Below are 23297 nucleotides of genomic sequence, written 5' to 3' on the forward strand. Positions count from 1 at the left end.
GCGCGCGAGCATTAAAAGGGTAATATATACATATATTGGAAGGGGCACCACTTAATGATCGATTAAAGCAGCCAAAAATATCAGTTATTGATCTTTTAAAGGATAATTTAATCAGTGTATAGTTTCAGTAATCATTTACTGGCCTTTGGTTAATTTATGGTGCATTCATTGTATTTTCCGGTACAGGCATGATAAAGTAAATTTTGAGGCCTGTTTTTGATCCGTAAAATGTTACTTTATACCACTGACTTCGAAAAGTCTTTCAATGACGGTTTCCATACACAGTTCGAAGTGCCCATCTCAGAACTCCCATAAAATGACTTATTTATGGTGGTTCTAATTTCTGTTGCACGGTTCGAGGTGGGGATCTCAACTGGCGTCAAAGTGACATTTTATACGTGTACCGGATAAGATAGTGTGCATGGCACACCCGTTAAGTGTTTTTGTCTCGAATAATGATTTCAGTACTCGCTTTCGGCTTGCCTTTAGCTCGTACTAAATTATCCTTGTCCTAAATACGCTTAGTTTACGGTTGTCCCACATAAACTACTATTTATATTTCCAGTAGTTTGAATAGATTGATTCATTTTAAAACGTTCTACCCGGACAAATGGTGATTGGTGGCCCACACTGATATGATAAATTAGTGGGTGTCATTAGAGCGTGGTTGACAAAATTTTTTGAACAAGTTTTCAGTGGTGCATCCCCTCCCAAACCCGAGAAAGCAATAACTGTTTGTTTCTTTTAATCGTGTTTATCTTAAAAGTTCTGAATAAATCTTTTTAAGAAGAGTTTACTCGGTATAGAAGAGAAATATTGCTTGAAAAATGTAATTTTGTTCAGTATTCTTAGGTTACCACCACTACGTTGAAAAAATTCCTAAGTATATCAAACCCGCAATTCTCGCAAACCAAGCATGCATACTTCTATGTTTCTGTTCCTTAATGTATTTTGTTAACGTGTACTTGTACGAAAATGCTGCGATTTTTTACAGATATTACACAATAGATAGTTAGATCTAACGATTGGCATTCAGAATCTATTTCTATGCCCAGCTATGATGTTTATTTGGTCTTTTTCGGGTTCGATCTTGTCGTTTACCTGCGATTACGCGTCACTACTTTCTACGAGGGGAATGGAAAGTACGGCAGGTGAATTAATATGAAATAGGATGTATACTTCAAAATATAGATGGACTATTTTAAACGTTGAGAAAGCGATAAGGAATATGAGCGTATTTTACTGTTCTAAGTGGATTACATGATTAGGGTATGAAAGTGGAAATAGCAGTATAATTGATGAGAGGTGAAATAAAAGAAGTCATTTTTATAAGAAGGTCAATATTTTAAAAGCTGGAAGTGATTCAGAGACAAAGTGCGTGAATGCAGGAAAGGTAAAAGAATTCAAAATGATCAGGAATAGATGTAGCTGACACTGAGTAAGTGAACTGTGAGTACCGTGTGCACTCGTCTCAGGATGCGTGACACGAGATAGAAATAGGAAGAATAGCAAGAGACTATAAAGGATGTGGAAAAGTAAGCAGGTATAGTTAATAACTGATCAGAAATTATGGGGAAGATGTCTGGCTTACATGCGAAAGGTAACTGTAGTGTGTCCTCATTCTTCAGACAGATGGCGTCAGCAGGGCAGCGGAGCCAGACCGCTCTCGTTAGAACATGGCTTCTTAAAGACGCGGCTTTACGTCTATTTCTTATCGTCATATTTCATGATATCCCGGCAATCGAGCACAAAACAGTAACAAAGACATAATTTTTTCCCAAAACTGCAAAAACTTCTTTTTTTTCCATAACTTTCGAACGTTTTGTGACAGAAATTTCTATTTTGCTACACTTTTGACTACAGATTTTCAATCGGAGATGCTAAAAATGTATATTTAAATAGGGTATTCCACGTCAGCTCAGTAAAAGTTGATCATCAGCATTTTTTACTTACGCTACAGATTTTTCCTATGATAGTACGATCTCTGCAAAGCTTGCGAGCCACCCGAGTATAAATAGTTATATGGCGCACATGGGGCCCTGACAAGTTTGACTTCTTGCCTGGTTCTGCGCGAGAGAGGCAACGTGGTGTGGGCCACTTCAGAAAAGTTAAGCTATTCCACATATGGCCTTGACCAGTTTCGCTTACCCGACCCCTAATAAATTTTGCTTACCAGAGCCGTGTTAGCAAATAAATATAAAAGACACTTAGGACGATTTCAATTTAGCAATCCAATTTCTTAGTCGGATGATTGTAGGTGACACACTCAAGCTTTTTAGCTGTTAAAAAATATAACTAATTTTTGTTGTCGGAACGGTTCAATCCTACCCACATAGAACTCAACGTCCAATTAACGTCCATGTTGATTGTGAGACTAATTTTGTCAATGAGACTAATGGTCGATATAATCTCAATATCGGTTACACACCTTGCATGAATACATAAAGATAGTCACTCTACCTCCACAACGGATCTAGGTATATTTACTATAAATATTCCATGAATTCTAGTGAATATCCGTACAATATTCATTAATGATAATTACGTGGATATTCACCATAGTGCGTTCTAGAGATTCTTGAATTTTCGTGCAGCATCCATTGTACATATGTGCATGGATTTCTACTACGGACAGTTGGTGGTATTTCATGGATATCCACGCAGCATCCATTCTGCATATATAATATATCCGTGGATATCGTCTATGAACTCTTGATGGAATTTCATGAAAATCCATGCAGCAACTATCATGCATTTGACTCATGAAAATTTAAACACATTGTGGATACCAAAATATTTTACTTCACTATTTTAGTGGAATGTTTGAGTACTCACCACACTCCTGATTGTACTGCCACAATTATCAATCTCCATAGTTGATGTAACGGCCGCCACGCTCACTCTACAGGAAAGTTATGGCTCACACGGACGCATTGAAACATACCTGTTACGTGGGGGTGGGCGTGTACTGAGCGGTGGTAATTAATGATTAATGAATAATCAAAGATCCTCCCACGTAACGACAATGAATAAAAATTAAAACTAAGAAAGACTTACCTCTCGATAAGCCGGTAACGTGGGTATATTATTGCCTAGTCCTATACAGATCTGTGAGAGTTGTTTAAATGGTTGAGGCTAATTTATAATGAAATGGGATAGGGTATCGTTCAAAATAAATGGTTGAATATGATTTTGATTGGTAGAAGATAACGTATATTCTTCAAACGATTAATTATGAAATGAATCAATGATATAAAAGAAAAACCAAAGAAGGTATAATTATAAAATGTCTGAATTTAAACATAGACAACGTCGACGGACGAATTCACATTCAAATACAGAGAAGCTGTAGAACTAGTTGAATTCGATCGTTTACGCTTCTTTCAAAATTTAGGGTTATTTTAATGATATTTGGATAATATATAACTAAACATAATTCTTGTTAAAAACATCTATCCTGAACGACTATTATTTCTACTTCTGGACTATTATTATTATATGGTATTTCTCTTTTTAGATTAAATGTCACTTATGTTAATAGTCCAATCCTACGCTACGGGTCAGTCGATCCGTAGAATTATATGCGTTACTTAGCTCTGATTTGAGCCTTTAAAAATATGATTTGGTGGCCGATCTGTAGACAGGAGAGTGTTTCTCTGAATAGCCAAGGTTATTATCTGCAGCTAGGTGCCAATTCTATCTTGCTCAATTTTGCTATGGAACTCTATAAGAAAACCCATATTGATATTCTCAGAAAACAATACTGAATGTTCGACAGTAGCTAGTGAATTTTGCCATTCGTTTTTGTTAAATACGACGTTATGCAAAATTTCGAATGATGTTGAAGAAGACTACTCGAATTAACTTATCTTTAGATGCGAAGTTCGGCGAGATTGAGAGCCGTCGGTCGTGTACGTCGGTGTCCGTAGAATTCTGGGGCAGAGCCTCACCTCGAGATCGGAAGGGTTGATGAATCCGAACGATGTTGAACGTCAGGTACGTAGTCTTTGTGAATTTAGAATAATACTCTACTATCGAAAACTATTGTTTGAAAAAATCAATTTGGTTCACCCACGGTTCATATATATATATATTGAAAATGATTCTAACGATTATTAATTGAAGATGATAGTTTAGCTGGTTATTATTATAAGCACTTAATATTACCTGATTCAGTTTGAATCAGGGCCAAACTTGATTTAATTGGGGAAAATCGAGTATCATGAAAATATCTATTCGCGAAATGATGAGATTTAGTAAAGAACAGTAAAGATTGGAACGTCGAAGATAGTGAGTCTTGTAATGAATTTTGTTTATTGATTATAAGTCAAATATAAAAGAAAGGGAAATAAATAGACAATTGCGAGAAATACTTGTTGACGATCAAAGAGAAAATTATGCATTTATTTCGGTCATATTGGTTTAATAAGTCAGTTATTATTTAATAGTACATAATTCCAAATTTATAGTCCCTGCACGTCGCAACCCAACAAACTTGGTTTGATAGTTTAAAAAATATAAGTGGACGGCACAGGTGCATAAGTTAAAAGATATAAGAGACAATAGTCGAGTAAGAATAAAACAAAATCGTAACAATAACATAAAAGCGGACGGTAAAAAGGTATATAGATAAAATCGAGCGGAACAACTATCCGAAGAATTTGAAGGGAGAGTGTTTGATGTGTTGTGTTTATAAATTTAGAATGGTGTGACTTTCTTTATTGTTTCATTTCGTCGTTATTTATTTAATTTGTTACTTGATCAGGATTCGGGTTAATTTCACACACTTTATTATTTACTGACACCTCCATACACAACTCTCTCCTTCTAAAGTCGTAGGCCTACTAATTTGCTGATCCGCTGATCCGCTGATCCGTCCGAACTTCGGTTCTTACTATCGTCTATCCAAATGTATACATCGTCACAGTCTTTTGCAACTAACAGAATAACTGAATGCTCGGTTTTGACGAATTAGCGCGAGACTTTAGGCCGGTCACAATTAAGATTTTCCAACGCTACTCTTGCTCGAGAGGGCTAATCCGGGTTGATGTCTACGCACTTTGCGACTTGACAGACGAAAGACATGGCTTCTTGGGCCTGAGGGCCCAAAGAGCTGCAGTTGCAATAAGTTACAACGGTAATTAGCCAATGAAGTGCGAAGGCGACCTCCTGGTGCCCAAATCTACACGGCCAGCGTTACTTCGCGCTCTTCGACGGTGTTCCGACGATTCTCAATCACGTCGCTTACACGTTTAAGATGTTGACAAAAAGTATCTTAAAACAATTCTCACGCATTCATCCACACATCTTAACAGATAATCTATTTTAATTTGGTGTTTCCAAAGGTAGTGGTTTATCCTAATTATTGATGACAATTTTGACTTAAAAAGAGAGATATTTTCAGACTGAGCGCTGCTGATGCTAATTCAGCAGTCTCTTGTCTCAGTTCTTGGTACGAGTTATAAGAAACAAAGTTGAATATTATACTAGGGATCGTTGCTGGTTTCTACGTGACTTTTGCTAGGAGGGGTCGAACTCGCCGGTTCAGGCAATACGATATTTTAATGTTATCTGTGGCAGTAGCTTGCGTTACAGCGTTGAAAGGGAATTTGGAAAACATTTGACGTCAGTCCTAGTCATATTGTGGTTTCGAAAAAGGTACGCCCGAGCAATACGCCGGACGCAACATACCCGTGATCATGAAATGATCATGAAAAAGTGAAAAATATATTAAAAAAACAATATAACAGAATGAATCTAAAAATATCAAATACATATACAATACCGAAATAATAATAACACTGGTCATAACGTAAATGTTTAAATTATATTCAACACAAGTAACGCGATGAAAAGTAAAACAATACAGTACAGTAGAAACTCGAAAACTTGTATGATATTACAAAACTAGATGAAGGATGTTTGAATTGTTCTTCAAAATATGAAACGAAATAATAATAATTATAATTGTTATCACTATAGTGATGCACGGAAGTGTCATAATAGAAGCAGAAGCAGAAACAGATGTCAACAGTAAATTCTTGCAGAAGCGCAAACAGAAGCGAATGCGGAAGTAGAAGTATAAACGCTATAAAAAATAACAATTTTTTTGTCAATTATTATTTTTCTTTTAAATCGAATTAATATTCAGAATTTAATGAAGGAAAGTTATATTTAATAAACAGTAATTTAGTAGTAACTAATGAGAAACAAAAACGATGGCGACACGCACGTGCTGGCCCGCCATGTGCCGGGCACCCACCCCGCGCCATCGGCGCATCGGCCAATAAGTGCGCTTACCCTGGCGAAAATAATTTCTATATCAAACTGAGAACTATTGCCGGTCGTAGAAAACGGTAAAAATAGTGGCAAATCGTAAGAAAGCTTAAAATATTCTAGATAGTCGTAAAAATCGTACTATTTTTCGTAGAAAAGTACAAATTCCTACGAGAAATAATGAAAATTGCATATAGGAAGCAGATTTAATTCTTTGTCGTAGAATTTCCTAGAAAACTCCATGAATCAATGAAAAATCACGAATGTCTACGACTTTTTATGAAAGATATTTTGAATTTTGAACCCAAACATTACGAATTTTTTTGTTTGTAGAATCATGTTGAAACTCGTAGAAAAGTACAAAACTCAAAATTCATGAACTTTCAGAGGAATTATCACTTCTGGATTACAGAGAAGTAAAAAAAAAAAACTATCACAAATTACGCAAAAGTACAATAACCTACGGAAAACGAATATCATAACCAAAAATTTAAGGAAATAATGTTAATCTACGATAATCTACAAAAAAAAAAATCACGAAAATGTACAGTAATCTACAAAAAATTATGTTTTTCTACGAAAAATGAATGCCAACGTGTTAGAGCAGATTACAAAAATCTACGAGAATCTATGAAGAAGTACAATAATCCATCAAAAAATTATATGCCAAAACTACGCAAGTATCCGAATTTCTCTGATTAAACGTAGAAAATTTCATGGAAAATCGTAAAATGAAATTTGTAGTTTGACGTAGAAATTATTTCTATCGAGGTTCTATCATCCATTTCGCCATTTCCATAAAGTTTTGGTCAACTTTCGCGGAACCAGATCCTGAAGCAGATGTGAAAGAGTGTGCGGAATTTCCACAGTTGCGGAAGTAGAAACAGAGGTCTGTTGCAAAATATCGAACGACGAATAATGGTATTCTCGATCTGTTGCGCAGTATAAGGAAAGAGATGTTTTGTCTGTCAAACATCGAAAATTATCAACTCGGGAAGTCGTGCGGTAACGAAAGCTTACTCACGAAATTAACAGGTAACGTTAACCCAGAAAAAGAGAATCACAAATCGATTAATTAATCTGATTTGACACAAAGAAAATCATAACGAATACTAAAGCACGTCGTGTCACATTGTCGTAACGCTAGCCGGACAAGAAGTGCCGCAGTTAAAACTGTTCCTCCCGATGCAGAGTTCGTGAGAAAAGGCTGTAACGATTACATTCATTCGAATATGGGCGGCAATATTTCGGATTTGACCGGACGCAAGGAAAGTGCGCGGTTGACCAGTCTGGCGGAACCGGCAACAGATCCGGAGGAGAGAAGCGAAGAGGACTCTGCGGAAAGACGCCAACCAGTACAGACCTACAATAATAATACTCCGTAGAAGTAGAAAATCTAGCCAGTTATAAGATTTATAAAGTCACATATACACCATACTAAGTTCATCGAATCTTCGATGTCGTCACGATCCAAGTTGCTCTCATCCCCCATCTCATTGTGGGTAACGACGAAACCTAAAGGTGAACACCAGAGCTCTAATTATCCATCGAAGGAGAGTGAAGAAGAGAAGAATATCTGGATTGGCAAGTGACTTATCTGCTTCAACTGTATTCAACGACAAAGACAAGGAACCAGTTGATTTCAACATATGGTGTATCGAAGGCGTATTTTTTAAATGGTGTGTATGTGTGAATGTTTGAATGAATGTATAGCTTTTGTTTTTTCTTATATGTACACTTTTATTTTTACCTTTTCTTGCAATCTTTTTATTTGAACTGTTTTATTTCTATGGTTTTATCTTTACAATTGTGTCGACTATTTTATTTATAATTTATTTATTTATGGTTCTTAATTGTTCAGGTAGAATAAATTGTTACAAGGCTAATAGATAAACAACGCTTCTGTACGAGCTTGACGAGTAGACCGTCGTTAGGTGGCCTCCAGGGTCCGTGGCGCTCAGCAGTTTGATATAGTATTAAGAATTTATATCTAAACAATTTAAATCAACGGAATCTGTTGGGTGATGTAATATGCTGATTTTCGATAAACATTCTTCCCATTTTATGTGTGCTTGATATAAGATTGATCCAAACCCCGCGCCTACGCTCGATTATTAATATTTAAAAAATACTCCCCATTAATTTTCCAGTTTGAAACTCACCTATCTTACAGGAAATTGGCAAAGAATACGCTTGTATTTTTTTTGGAATTTTATAGCGCGATTTCTACGATGAGAATCGTATTTGAAAATGAATTGTTTATAATAACCTTCAATTGTTGCTATTATCAAATTTGTAGTAGCATGAGATGGTAGCCCAATTCCAGCTCTTTCGAATGAGCCCATGGATAAATTAATCAGAGAAATAGTACCTGAGATATGAAAATTTGAAGGAGGGTGTGTGTGGCGGTTTTTGGTATTTTGGACAATTTTCAACCTGGAATAAATTTTTAAATATTGAAGGTAAAAAAAAAAAAAAAAAAAAATGGTATGAACTTATTTTACCCATGGAATCCGTTAAAAAACATTCACAACAATCGGAAAAATCGATGAAAAATTTTACTCTTTTTCGTCCGGTTTGACGTGGATTGACTCATAGTGGTCGCGAAAAAATGGTGGCGGTGGTCCATAAGATACCACGAAAACGCAATAATACAAGATACTTATAAGTTGTCTCTGTTACCAACGAAGGGGTTAGTCCACTGGTGAATGAATACATGCGCCTAGTAACCAGACAGATTACAGCGTCCAGGTTTGGGTCCCGATGGACTACCTAAGTGATTTTTGAAACGCTTATAAATGCGATTTAATGTAATAAAAATGTACTACAAGTGCAGAACTATTCATAATTTTCCAACCACATTTCACTGACTATCCGGTGCAAATGCTTCATTCTTTGGGTTTGAAAAAAAGGTAAGTTAAGTGAGGACGAATAATCCGTTATCCTACGGTGTAGGTACTGATCTCGACAATGACGATAAAAGATAATTCTGTTGGATACCAAAAACGATCTGTCAATTTTTTTAAACTCAAGTAAGAAAAGATATGATCAGATTCTCCGACAGTTTGCACGAGTCACTCAGTATAGACAAGATAATGGCAAAGGGGAGCGGTCATACGTAATCAAAACACAACGGAAGCAGGTAAACGCATCAAGGATATTAAGAAAAGATAATGCTGATAGTACCTTACGTAACAAAGGAATAAAATCGAAGATTATTCCCGCGAGCCGGTTTAATCACCCGAAGGAATAATCGACTCTTATTTCTGTGTTACATAGAGGATTTATGTTCGACTCAACTCTGGCTACATTACTGACTCAGAAGTGTGTTCTTTTTATGTGTAAGTCTGATCTTCCAGTCTATAAACTATGATATAATTGAAAGTTTATAATAATGTAGAGAGATGTAGATGAAAGTGGGAAAGAAAAAGAGATAACATAACATAATGAGTGTGCATAAGAAAGGTATACACAGAAATGATAGAAACAGAGAATACATCGAGAGAAAGAGATATAGCAATTAGTGACAACGACACTTCAAATTTTCGGGCAGATAAGACATCGGGTATTCCACATTTGCGGTAAAAGTGTTTGTCAAAATGCAAAAACGTATTGTCTAAATATTTTCAAGTAACCCCTTGTTACGGGATAAAGGGGAGGTATTGACGAGCGGCTGTCAATATGTCTGTATACCCACTCCGGAATTCGTTTCGGATACCTTTGGGTCCGATCTCGTTGCTGCTCTCGAGACAACGAATGAAGGCAGGCGTGACAATTGATGTAAGGAGGGTTTACGATTGAATGTATTAATACTTTTTTGTAATAGTAACCAATTTAAATGTATAATTGAAAGAAGTGAATTGTTTGAATGTTGTCATTGGAGTGTATTTGATGGAGGATGGAATAGAAGTATATCGATCGAAGGTTCCAGTAGAAGTGACTTGCGACAAAAAATACCAGTGCACGAAAGTTGCGAGAATCCAGAATAGTGAGGAATGAATTGAGTGGAGTAAAAGCGATAACCAGCGGTGTCGTCAAGCTACAACCCGTTAACGATTTTACCATAAGATACTTATCCCCAATGAACCCCCTTTATGTTGCGCTAGTTCCGCCAATAAAACCGCATGCGCGAGAAAGTTAAGAAACGGGAACGAGAGCTTATGATAAGGTATGTTCCTTCGCTTCCAGTGACCCGTGAGCTCCGTAATGTGAACAGATGGCTTGGAAATGCCAAGTAGACTAAGAGTCTGTAGCAGCCTACGAGGGATAAATCTACGGAGTGATAATACGGTTTCAGAATCTGCTTGCTGAATAGACAGCTCGAGATTGTACACGAACACCAAAAAAGCGAGCCAGACGTCAGGTAACGCGATTGGGCGCTTTCGCGAGCTAAACGCTCCTGTACCGTACTCCCGTCTGTGGGTAGTAAAAGCGAACGTGCGCTGCGCATGCGCGGTGGCGACAACGCGCGCCAAGCGGGGATGCTCAAGCAGCGTAGAAGCGAGCGTGGCACTTGCGGCTCGAACTCCAAGTAGAGCAGATATCGGACGAGTCCGTCTTCGCAAGTAAAACCCGTGATAGCTCTTTTTCTCATTAGGCACTAGGCGACCACACATTTCCCGAAAGCGAGGCAGCCGTAGGGCTGGCCAGCCTACCAATGGTGACGTAACACCCTAACTGCTTCGAATGTTTGAGTCCTAACCCGCGATTTGTACCTTGAAGCGTGAGCCTGTATGTTTTCGGCAGAGACCTGGGTACGATAACTACGTTCAACACCGAGCTGCGATAAGTTGATCATCCACACCCGGTACCCAGAGTTCGCGTCGGAAATACAGAGGGCGGTTCAGAGGGTTGCGGATTTTTCTGAATGATCGAGACTGCATAGAGACTGACTTTACGTCTGGGGTCGATTATTATCGTCGAATGGAAGAGGGCTGGACGAGGCACACTTATTGATGTGCTGCAGCTCGAGACTCAGTGTCACAGAATCCACTATCTATGAAAAAGTAGAGAACAGTAGCATAGCAAGGCGGGTTCTGCTTACAGATTCCTGTTACCGACACTTACTGACATTCTCCCCAGACTCAAACCCTTCACCTCGATGACGTCACAGTCTGTCGTACCGACTTGAGGTCTAAACCATGCAACCTTACCGACAGTTGTATCGGTCGACGGTAAAAATCGCACTGCTTTACCAACAATTCTTATCGGTCAAAGGTCAAAATCGTGCTGTTTTAACGACAATCTTACCGACCAAAGGTCAAAGTCTTTATGTAGTGCTCGTCTGCCAACGGTGGAGGGTGCAGCGGGGGTGAGAACTTTTTACCATCCCGCATTCTTTTCTGACGATAGGACTGCTGATGTGTTACATTAACCACTCCAAATTCCTTTTCCACGGTAGGACTGCTGATGTGTAACATCAACCACCCCCACATTCTTTTCCCACGTTATCTACCACGTGACATTCCAAAATTAATAGTTCCAAAAATTGTTTTTTATCCACTCGGATATCGCTGATGTGTAACATCGACCACCTCACATTTCTTTCCCACGTTATCAACCACGCGTCATTCCAAAATTGATGGATCTGAGAATTGTTTTTCACTTACACGGATGTCGGTTTGATATCAACCACGTGACGTTTGTTTGGCTTGTAACTGTCATGTAAACTCAACGATGAATTTTGAACGGGTTCAGTCAAAACCAGAGTGCAAGGTCGACCGATAGCTGCGGTAGTATACATTCAGAGTCAAGGATTTGCGGTATTGGGTTACTATCGCTCTAGGAATGCAAAAAATAACTCGGTTTGAGTACAGCTCGGTCAAGAATAGAGAGCAAGGTTATATCTTACATAAGCTTTGTATTGGAAAAAATTGTCTCTTAAGAGCTAAGGTGAAGGTGAAGGTGTAAATTATCTCATGAATATTCTTTGAAAAACAGTTTTATTGAGTACAATTTTTAGGGCATAGTTGACAATTACTTCACAACGACAGTACAATAATTCTATTCAACAGTTTCATAACTAGGATGATATATTTGCCAGGAATGCGGGACCGGTATTGTAGACGCTTCTGCGCAGTAACACAAATCGTACGCCCTCGGCATCCGAACAGTATGATGATTTTGTAGCCAATTTTGAAGTGAAGAAACGTTTTGTGCTGCACAGATTGCGTTGGGTATTGTATGAACGTCGCATCTTACAGACACAGCTGAAGTTTTTTGCAAGGTTTGAAGCGACGGACAGTCAAAGTCCAGCATATCGATGATTTGAACTTTCGGGACATTTTGAGCAACCAATCTCGTTTTTCTTCTCCTTTTACGTACACGGTTTCAGCTTTGCACAGCCTGTCTTCAATGGTCCACTCAACTTCCTCAAACGTTATGGTTTCACAGCTCCAAGGTGAACCGTGAAAATCGCGTTCTAACCAAGAATTTTGGCTTTTGTGTTTGACGTCCAGACAATCCCATTCGTAAGGTGGCTTAAAGAAAAACATTGATAGAGATGCATCTGAGTAGATTGAAATCATAGCCAATTCTTTCAATGTGAAGGTATCGTTAAAAGGTCTACGAAAGCCTTGTATGTCAACGATAAGCTCCATCTTTGAACTGTGCGAGATGGTGGGAACGGGTCAGATTTTATACCAAATTTTTCACCCCACCACTGAGCGGGTTGTATTCGACAATACGACCGTGAACAATCAAGCGGTACGCCGATGTTTCAGCGGGAAAGTTGGCTTTAGCTTCAAATTCAAGACGGATGTCGACAGGTCCGTACTTCAAAGATTCGTTTTGTTTTTAACAATCGATAACAAATGAGGGAACGTCTCGAAGGAATTCACTCTTTGTCAACAACGGCTCGGGGTTCTTGTCGTAGTAGGTAGCTTGGAAGTTTGCGTACATCTCGTACAGGAGCGCGTACAGATTACGACTCATGTTGAGATTCAGGTTACCGTACGGATGAGATTCAGAGTTTGAAAATAGCTTGACGTCCGTGATATTGCAATAATCGAAATGACTTGCGTTCTTGCCGGTCTTGTTCTTTTCACTTGTTTCGGAACCCAAAATGACGTATCGAGGTTTTTCAAGCTGAGTGGAAGTTTTCACAGTCCAAACGTGTTTCAATGTTGTGGGTAGTAAGGGATATTCCCAACTGCGGAAGCTCATCGAAAAAGGCGGATCTCTCTGAAATGGTATGAGCCATTCCACTGCATAGATCGTGATTTTGAATTCCTCCTCTTGAGTCTGCATGATAGCGTTGACGTCAGTTTTTGATCTTGTCAAGATTAACTCACGTTTGGCGTCGACAACGATCTTGCGGTAGTCTTCAGCGAAATCCAATATCATGCTGAGCGGTATCAGTACGTCAAAATTACCCTCGGCATTGGTTAATTTTTTCTCCTCCTCTACATAAAGCCATCCAGCGTTCTCCATCAGCCAAGTTTGACTAGGGTGCAGGGAAGCGTAACCCTTCATGAGACTTGTCAAGCCAACGTTCTTGGTTCTATCAATCTCAACTCCATTAATTTCGTAGCGAATTTCTTCAAACAGATGACAGATCGCGTTTTTTACGAGCTGTGTGTTCACAGTAGCTGTACCATCAGGTTTGAGGATTTGTCCGTGGATATGTACTGACCTTTTGCTGGGTGATATGCATGAATCCTGATGCTGAACGGTGATTCGAAATTCATTGCTGTTCTTGAAAGTTGACGAGGCGTGAGGTTTGTGAGCGTGAATCTCGTAACGCGCAACGGATTCGTCAAAGACCGCTGGTGTTTGAATGGCTAAGATTTCTTCCTCCATGGTACGTAGTAGATGATAAAACAGCAAAATCGGATTTTTACTTGTCGGAAATTCCTCTTCAAAAAGGCGTCAGTTTCAAACCCAGAGCTATCACGAACTCCACGTTTTGAGGTGTTAACGGTTCGAGAATCGATCGATGACTGACGTGATCGGGGCATGCTGACTTACTGATATACCTACTCTTTGACAGTCTGTTATATACCATTCCCATCGTTTATTGCGATTTGATATGTAGTCTCACAGTAATAACTTCTCCACGAAAATTAACCAGGTCTCCGTCTTGATCCACTAACCGGAGCTGAACGTGATCTATGGTCCTGACGGTGGTCGGAAGGTGAATGACGTGCGACGGTACTTCCGCGATCTTATATCCTGGTGGGACAGTCGGAAACAAGTCGTGAATAGCGTGTACTTTGTGTCCATTGACGTAGTGGCCCGTTGCAATGCTGCACTCGACTCGCAACGCGTTGACCTTGAGTATAGTTACACGCACGTCTGATTCGTGAGTTTTATCAACCCTCAATACACGTGGTGTGAATCCCAAAAGTTGAGCGATGGAATCATTCGGCCCGAAGTCAATCGTGTGGTTGCATGTGATTTCGCTGCGTAATGTATTATTGTTGGGTTTGATGGCGAGCCTGATATCTGTATTTCTTAGCACGTTTTGAAGATACTCCTCTATGTCCTCGGTCTCGTAGCTGCCGGTAGGTATGGTGATCACTTTATCAGCTACGTAAATTTTATTGTGACCAACATCAACGTCGGAAATCGAATGAAAGGTTAACAATCCTACCAAGCCAAGAGCATAACTTTTATCACTAGCAAATTCGATCGGTGGGAAATATTGTGCCTCGAGAATCAAAAAGGTTCCCGAAATCCTTCACGTCAACGAATCATCCATGACTGCGAGTGGTAGACTGACTTTGATAAATCATGCACTATGTTTATATAGCTCACCACTTAGAAATCTTAGACACAAGTGTCCGCATTCAAATGTATCATAATCCTGGTACCTTTAATGATTGTATTTAACACTACCAACGCCGAGGTATTCTATGAGGTCTGAGGATGGTTGAAGGTTGCCGAAACTGTCAAAGTAATCGATATTATTGTCGCGTTTCTTGTATGTAACCCTGTGTGTACCCGGACCGTCTTTGTCGTCAAGATTGATTATAGCTGACTCGTTTCTTCGTAGATCGTTTTCGGGCATTTCGTTTCGCATGGAAACACCGCGGAAATGCGGAACCTTGAAGATTTTTGCATATTTCAACAAGTCCCAAACAGTCAACGGTCGACGTGGTAGCATCGCATCTAGTTTTTTGGAAGATGGAGACCAAGACCTGTTTTGTACGGTTTCATATGAAGCCCTTTGCCCAACGCGATAGCTTCCATAGTTTTGTTTTGTCGTTTGCTCTCTCCCAGTTCTCGTCCAGCAGCACTTGCATCGTTCACAGCTTTTGCTATACCTGCCGCACCACCGGCTAACGCGCCTGTAGCACTAAGTCCAGCGAAAATAGGAATCAAAAACGGTAGAAAAGCACCGACTTTTGAACGTACTGATAGGACGCTAGGTGTTCGCACTTCACATTTACCACCCGCTTTTTTAACGGCGCTCTCAGCTCCCTTCAGCGCAGATTCGATAGCTACTTTTGCATCGTTGCTTTGAACCATAGAACGTTTTGCAGCATTTATAATTTTTCTCAGGGTCACATTTTTTTGATTTTTGGATTCCTATTCCGAGTTTTGTTTTTACTTTCATCGTATTCGCGATTGCCCAAGCGGCTGCCTTCTCACCCAAATTTGCGTCCTTTGCGAGAACCCGTTTCCAAGCTTTTTCAGCCAACACCCTATCAGCCTCGTTTCTCAATTCAAGATTTTCACGATTCTGCGAGTAAGCAATGTCGTGGTCTTTGCAAGCTGCGTCGAGAAGATTGATTCCCGGAACACCCCGCGAGAGTCTCTCTGTTAATTTTGTACCAGGCCCACAGTACTGATAACCATGTACATGGAATTGGACTGAAAGGCTGTTGATGATTTTACTCTCCAGACTCTTGCTACGATGTTGCCGCCTGCTGCTTCGTTTACCTCTGTACGCGATCATGTCCGTGCGTTGACTGAAGAAAAGTGCTTCAAAACGGGATATTTATAGCAAATCCGATCAGTCATGTCCGAGATGCGGTTTGAGAAACAACGTACTAACCTTCCTGTGATGAATTTTTACAAACTTGCGGAGCAAAATGTCAAAAGGCACAAACGGCACGGTAAATTACTCCCGAATAGTGTACGTGCAATATTCTGTGGACCGTCAAATTGTGGTAAGACTAATGCGTTGCTCACACTCATAACCCATCCCAACGGATTCAGATTCGAAAATATCCACATCTACTCGAAATCTCTCAACTCACCTAAACACCAGTCGTCGAAGCAGTTGTTGGACCATGTTGAGAATACGGAGTATTTTGCGTTCACCGACCGTAAGCAAGTGATCACACCGGAAGAAGCTCGGCCTAACTCAGTAATCATATTTGACGATGTAGCGTGCAAGAAGCGGGACAATATTAGAGTCTACTTTTGCATGGGTACATATCACGACGTTGACTGTTTCTATCTCTGTCAGACGTACGCGCGTATTCCCAAACATCTCGTGCGCGACAACGTAAACATACTCGTGTTATTTAAACAAGACGATATGAACCTGAGACACGTATACAACGACCATGTCAACACCGACATGTCTTACACAGAGTTTACAAGTGTGTACTCTGCATGCTAGAACGGTGAGAAGTTCGGGTTTCCGGTGATCGACAGAGACAGTGAGCTTAACGAAGGACGGTACAGGAGGGGATTCGATTCTTTTGTTAGCCTGGAGAAGAAATAAAATCTAACGTTTTCGAGCAAGAGACGCAGTAGCGTTGCAGACTCAGTTGCGTCAACATGCAGAGCTCTGAAATTCCCAAACAAAAAGATGTCCTACATCAGATCGTTCAAGCGGGTGCTGCGAGCCGTTGAAAACACAGATTGCTTAAGTCGGGCAAGGAATCTACGGCTCAGAAATTGAGTGACGTTTCCAAACCAGTAGTGACTCCGTAGCAAGAACTGGTAAATGTTACAAAAGTGACTAAACCTGTGAAACAAGAGGTGGAAATAATAAAAAAAGAAATGAGGCAGATGAAAAATGAAACGAAAAATGAAACTGTCTCGGAAATGGACGATTCCTTTGCTTCAGCGGGAGATGAAACAATCGTAGAAACACCGGTCGAGAAAATCGGGGATGAGTATTTTGCACTGATGAGAGATGCAAAGACAAAAGGTGAATTGGACAACGTGTACGGTGTACGCAACCTCTTGAACGGACTAATGATTGGTGATTCGTTGATATCTTTTCAGAGTAACTACATTCGTATTGGCGATACGCGTTACCCGAAAACGAAGGGTTTGCTGGAACTTTTGTTCAAAAAGAAGCCTGACGGTTTTTCCGTGAGCGCCGGAGATCGGGAAAATTTTGAAAACATAATCGTCGCAACGAACGCGCATTAAAACTATTACTCATGCGATGGGGCTGTTCGAAACGATAACAGTTACAGATTCGAAAATGTCATTGCCGAATTGATGGATTTTTCCCCATCACCTTGCCGAAAGGTCTACTTCCGCAAGCTATGATCACTCGACAAGATGTTGAAACGGAATACGTTTTCTGGGATGATCCAAACGAGTTAGTGGAGCGTCTTCGTTTACTCCTGGCATCTCAGGCAGCGGGAAATCCGAGTCAAAAAAACGAAATAATCTCCATTATCGAAGAGCTACGCGGAGCAGGAATCATTTATTAAGCAGCTCCTATCGTTTTTGCATTCATTACCGAGATGAGCGTCGACGTGATTGGACGGCATCTGGATAAAAACACGGCCGCGAGCACTCGCGGTCCTCCGGGTGTCGGATTTCAAATAACAGCGGACGGGCATTACGATATACGGAACAAGAGACTGTGCAATGTCGCAGATCCCGCAGAGCCGAACAATGCTGTAACTTTAAACATCTTGTGACGAAAATTCAACGTGCTGCAAAAACGAATCGACAACCTCGATCAAATGATCAAAGCTTTAGAGCTCAACACGGAGAAAGCCTTGGATACCTTTTACACAGACTTTCAAACAGGTAGAGACATGTCGATTAGAAACGCTGATAACATTTCCCAAATGGACACCCCACTAAGAGCGTTGGAATATGAAGGAGGGAAAGCAAGCACTGGAGACGGAACTGCATGAGCCTGCACGCCGGAATCACCCGCGTCGACGTGTAGACGTGCACGGCATCGACGAGACCTGGCAGGCAGATCTTGTTGATATGACGTCATACGCTGGACAAAACAAAGGCTACGAGTACATGCTCACAGTCATTGATTTTTTTCCAAAGTATGGGTGGTGCTTAGAGAGATGGCAAAAAGATATGGATCATCGACGTGGGATCCGCGAATTAGTGATGAGAACGAGTGTGAATGAAACGAAATGATATAGAGATGTAGAGAGATGATGAGTAACAGTAACCGAGGATTTTCATTGGTTTTGATGCGGTGATACCGACCGTATCGCAAGAGAACGTTACAGAGAGTGAAGATTTTACAGAGCGAGAGAACACATAGATTATACACATACATGATTTCGAGATAGTAGACAATACATGAGATACAGCTGATGGGTTTGGGTCGCGAAACGGGCAAGCGGCGAGATTTGACGCAGAGACGGCAAGTAAACATTGCACGCGAGTGTGCGTACATGTGCGAGGACGATTTTGAGTGTCGCGAGACACACATTTAACTATTCGATACCTTGCCGAAACAGGTGGGCTATACCGATAAAGAGCAAGTTTGGAGATGATGTTACGAAGGCAATGGAATCTGTTCTTCTTCAAGGACGGGTGCCGAAAAATTTACATGTCGACAGAGGAACGGAATATCACAACTCGAAATTTGAATCGCTTATAACACGTTACGGAATCAAACTTTACTCCACGTACAGTAATTTGAAGGCTTCGATCTGTGAACGTTTCGATCGCACGCTGAAAGGTAAAATGTGGAAACGGTTCAGCATGCAAGGAAGCTACAAGTGGCTCGATGTCTCATCTGATTTGGTTTCGGCTTACAACAACGCCAAGCACCGAACCATAAGAATGAAACCGTCGGATGACACCGTAGCAAACGAGAGGCTGTTATAACGTCAGGCGTACGGAGGGCTTCGAGCGATACCTACCATATCGGCAAAATTCGAATCCGACGACAGAGTTTAAATCAGCAAATTCAAAAACGTCTTTGAGAAAGGTTACATTCCCAATTGGAGCACTGAAATATTCACGATAAGTCGAGTGGAAATCACTTATCCTGTGACGTACAAGCTGAAAGACTACCGAGATCAACCTATCGCTGGTGGTTTCTACGAAGAAGAGCTCCTGAAGGTTGAACATCCGGATATTCATCTGGTGCTCAAGAAGCGTGGAAGAAAAATATACGTTAGATGGTTAGGTTTTGACAATACACACAACAGTTGGATAAACGAATCGGACATGTAATATTGAATAAATGAATTTTTTGTAAAAACGTATGTGCCTCTCTATTTTATATCCGACACATCACAAGTATGCATCTTCATTTTTTATACAATCGACAGACATGTGCATCGTTGTACAATTTTTCATATTTCGGAGCGTTCTCATTCATCATCTCACATAATTATATTTTATACATCATGGTACAGTTGTAAATCTCACAGCTAAGGTGCGGGCTTGCAGCCCCACAGAAGCGTGTCGGTTGTGTTTTGAAACACGATCCGCTTGTCATCATTCCAGTTTAGTGCCACTTCCTGCCGTTCTACGGTGTGTACCTCGTGCTTTCGACTTAATATCAAATGCTGATTTGTAGACAAATTTTCACGGTTCAAAACACATTCCAAATAATCGTTGAAAGTTATTTTTCTCAACGCTGATCCTTTGACACCTTTGGCACGTTTATTGTCTTTCTCATCTCCCAAGACTCGGAATGCGTACCATTCAGCTTTTAATCCTACAAATTCCAACATTATTTTTCCGTTATTCTCATCTTTCATCAAGCCGAGAACTTTTTTGTTCGCTAGAGGCATTCCATAAACGTTGTCAAGCGGATAATCAAACGTATCGAATTTATGCAAGTCCTCCTTTATATTGTAACGCTCTTTGACGTTACGGAAATAAATATGGATCCGCGAGTTTGTTTATCAAGTCAAAATCAAAAGCGTGAATGGAATGTTGTGGAAAAGCTTTAATTGCGGAATATGTGTTTCTCGTTTTAAGTCTGAAACAAGACTGTTTTTGCAATAATGTTGGTTGACGCAGCAACCTTATTCCTTTGAAAGACATAGGAGGTTTTCTAAACGTCTTTTATCTATGATGACTACTAGATCATTAAAAAGGGGGCAAAACGGGTGATTTCACCCTTTGTAACAATATGTTCGTATATGTCGCGGACGGTAAAACTGTAAATCAAACTGTCGGTATCCGTATACATTAATTTTGCTCGGTTGCCAAATTTCTGCCCAATATAATTATAATGAAAATCGTAGATATATGTTTCAGCCAGATCCATGATCGAGAAACCTGCATACAATGGTTCATTCAACTTGACTTTCGTCTCACTCATTCCGACGATGATTATATCTTTGTCGAAAACGTTGCAGCTGAGAAAATTTGGTTTGGCTATAGTAGCTCTAGCACCGTATCTTCCATCCCATTTCATAATCAGCCTGACATCTCTATACTTCCTTACATTTTCCACTGTTTTGCCCAAAACTGCGTTGTTCATCAGTTTGTAAAAATTTTTCTCAAATTCGTTGTGAGATTTTTTCCGCAAATCGGTATTCAAATCTATGTATTTTTGCGCCACAGAGTTTGTCTGAATTCGAGAACTCTGTGAATTTTGACTAATTTCAAGCCTAATTGTAAGCACTGTTTCAAAACGCTATAGTGAACAACGTAGTTTTTCTTGGAAAGTAGCGTGGGCGTCAATTTCGGTTGATTTCTGTTCAAGATCGGAGGTATATAGTGCTCCGGACACAGTGGTAAATCTGTATGAATTTTATGCAGTCCCTCAGGATATTCCAAGTCCACCTCCAGCATGTGAACAAACTCCGCATTGTCTGAGATGGTAAGAACGTCGCATTGTACGAAGTCTGATGACCATTCGAAGCAACTGTATGGCAGAGCAAAGCTCATAGCAGGACCGTACAAATTATTAACGTCAAAGTACATGAGATAAGATTCTTCGACCTCAGGATCGAATTCCTTTCCCATGTACCTGTTGTTAGCCTTTGCGTATCTGTTCGAGCACTGTGACACACCACCACGAATACCTTTTTTGATAAACATAACCATATCTATGTCGGTGAGAAGCTCGAGCTCGATGTCGGTACACTTTAACATCGCATCAAACGACAGACCGGGCGCGATGTAATAACGTAACGGGTCCAGGTTGTACGTTGTCCAACAGCTCTGTCGAAAGTTTTGAAAAACGTCGGCTAGTAAAAACTCGTCCGTCTGTAAATACAAGTCCGAATACTCTTCCAAAGTTTGAAAGTTAAAAGTTTGCCAAACTTCACATGCATGTGCATAGTCGTCGTCTGATATATCCCAATCATTTAATTTTTAGTAAAATTGTTGTTTGGATGGTAGCCGTCTGTCCTCGAGCTTTTTCCAACTGTCTATGTATCCGTACGGGAACACTCCTTTTCTGGTCAATAACTGAAATACATCTGAGCTACGATAAAATTTTCGTGTGATTGATTTCTGATCATCACCGAGATACGTTGCTAATTTCTCAAGACTACTGGGCATGAAACGGTACGAATCTATGAATCTCAACTTCATATCTGTCCCCTTGACATATTTTGTAAGAGAAATGTACTTTTCTTTGTTCACGGGTAGAAGCTCAATTGTGTCCTCGAACGATGTAGCCAGTGCTTTGATCAGAAAATGTGAATCGTAACTCGACAAATTGTGGAACATCACTGGGATAGTGTACAAATTTTGGCAATTTAGATTGCAGCCACGGTACTTTCCTGTGAAATAGCGGTGATCACGATGTTTTACGTCTGTGAGTATAAACGGTTTTTTACAAATGCAACACATTGTTGTTGAATGAAATTCGTTGATTTGATTGGGACTGAGCGGTTCCATCGGTACTACAGTTTTGAAATAAACTTCTAACGAATGTGCCAATTCCGCTAATTCATTCACAACCCATTGAATGCAAGTCTCTCCACGATTAATTTTGAATCTTGAAAGCGAATCGTCAAACGCACACTGTAGATACTAAGCTATACTACACGGAAGATGCTTCTGATAAATTGTTCTATTTTCCCCAAAACTTTTAAGAGTGGGCTGCAATGAACCTTCTAGATCTGCGTAAACGCAGAACGGAACGGTTTCTTTGTGCTTGAAATTTTTTAATCCCAGTATCTTTTTCTCCTCTGTAGGGAGAATAACTCTGGTTTTGTTTGAATTCATGCAATCTACATTTTGTTTGAACAAACACTTTCCAGATTGGAAGTGTGATAGACACCTATCATATAACCAAGTACGACGTTTATGTTTAGAAATTTGAGAACTTGTTAATCGAGACAGATTTCGAACACAAGTAAAATGAAAGATTCTATTTTTTTCATAATTTTCCATATCAACATCATCATCGTCATCGTCAGTGATTTCAGTTTCTATCGCTTGAAGATGAATCACAGGTTTATCAGACTCATTCTGACTCAGGTGAATCGGTGCTATTTTACTTCTTTTCCGATCACCTTGGTCTATACCATGAACGTTAATTAAAAGACTGTTGAGCTTCTCAAATTTTGAAATGGTGTTTTTGTCTAGAGACATAGGAAACTTTACACCATCATACCGTAGCACCGAGCTGAAATGGGGGTACGATCTGGTCGCGTTGGGATTGTTGTGGTCGGGTGGAAACAGATCTGCGGTGACCGACCAAAGAAAGCAGTAAGAGTCGTTGTTCCTGATGTTTACCACAGCCTTCGTATCACTGATATGCTTAGGTAACGGAGTGTATGTGAACACACCGCCTCGTAGTGGCACGTACTTGTTGATATTCACAGTCAAATCGATTATTTCAGTCAGCGACCAGCCTGAATCCTTTTCCTCGAAATCTTCCACCTTTTTCAACAAACGCTCCTACGCGTTTTCGATGAACC

The 23297-nt window shown here is 40.0% G+C and overlaps 1 protein-coding gene across 5 annotated transcripts in view; it reads left to right on the top strand.

The window, feature by feature from the left end:
• The window catches only part of LOC107226377 (tubulin polyglutamylase TTLL5), a 310488-nt gene that overhangs the window by 228761 nt on the left and 58430 nt on the right, over nt 1-23297 (top strand). The window contains exon 15 of one of the 5 annotated variants that reach the window (XR_006904214.1): nt 3876-3996. The exons of the other annotated variants lie outside the window; for them this stretch is intronic. The gene's annotated coding sequence lies outside the window, so the exon portion shown is untranslated. The remainder of the gene's footprint in view (nt 1-3875; nt 3997-23297) is intronic. 5 annotated transcript variants of the gene reach the window in all.

Source organism: Neodiprion lecontei, chromosome 4, assembly GCF_021901455.1.
Source record: "Neodiprion lecontei isolate iyNeoLeco1 chromosome 4, iyNeoLeco1.1, whole genome shotgun sequence".
NCBI classification, from domain to species: domain Eukaryota; kingdom Metazoa; phylum Arthropoda; class Insecta; order Hymenoptera; family Diprionidae; genus Neodiprion; species Neodiprion lecontei.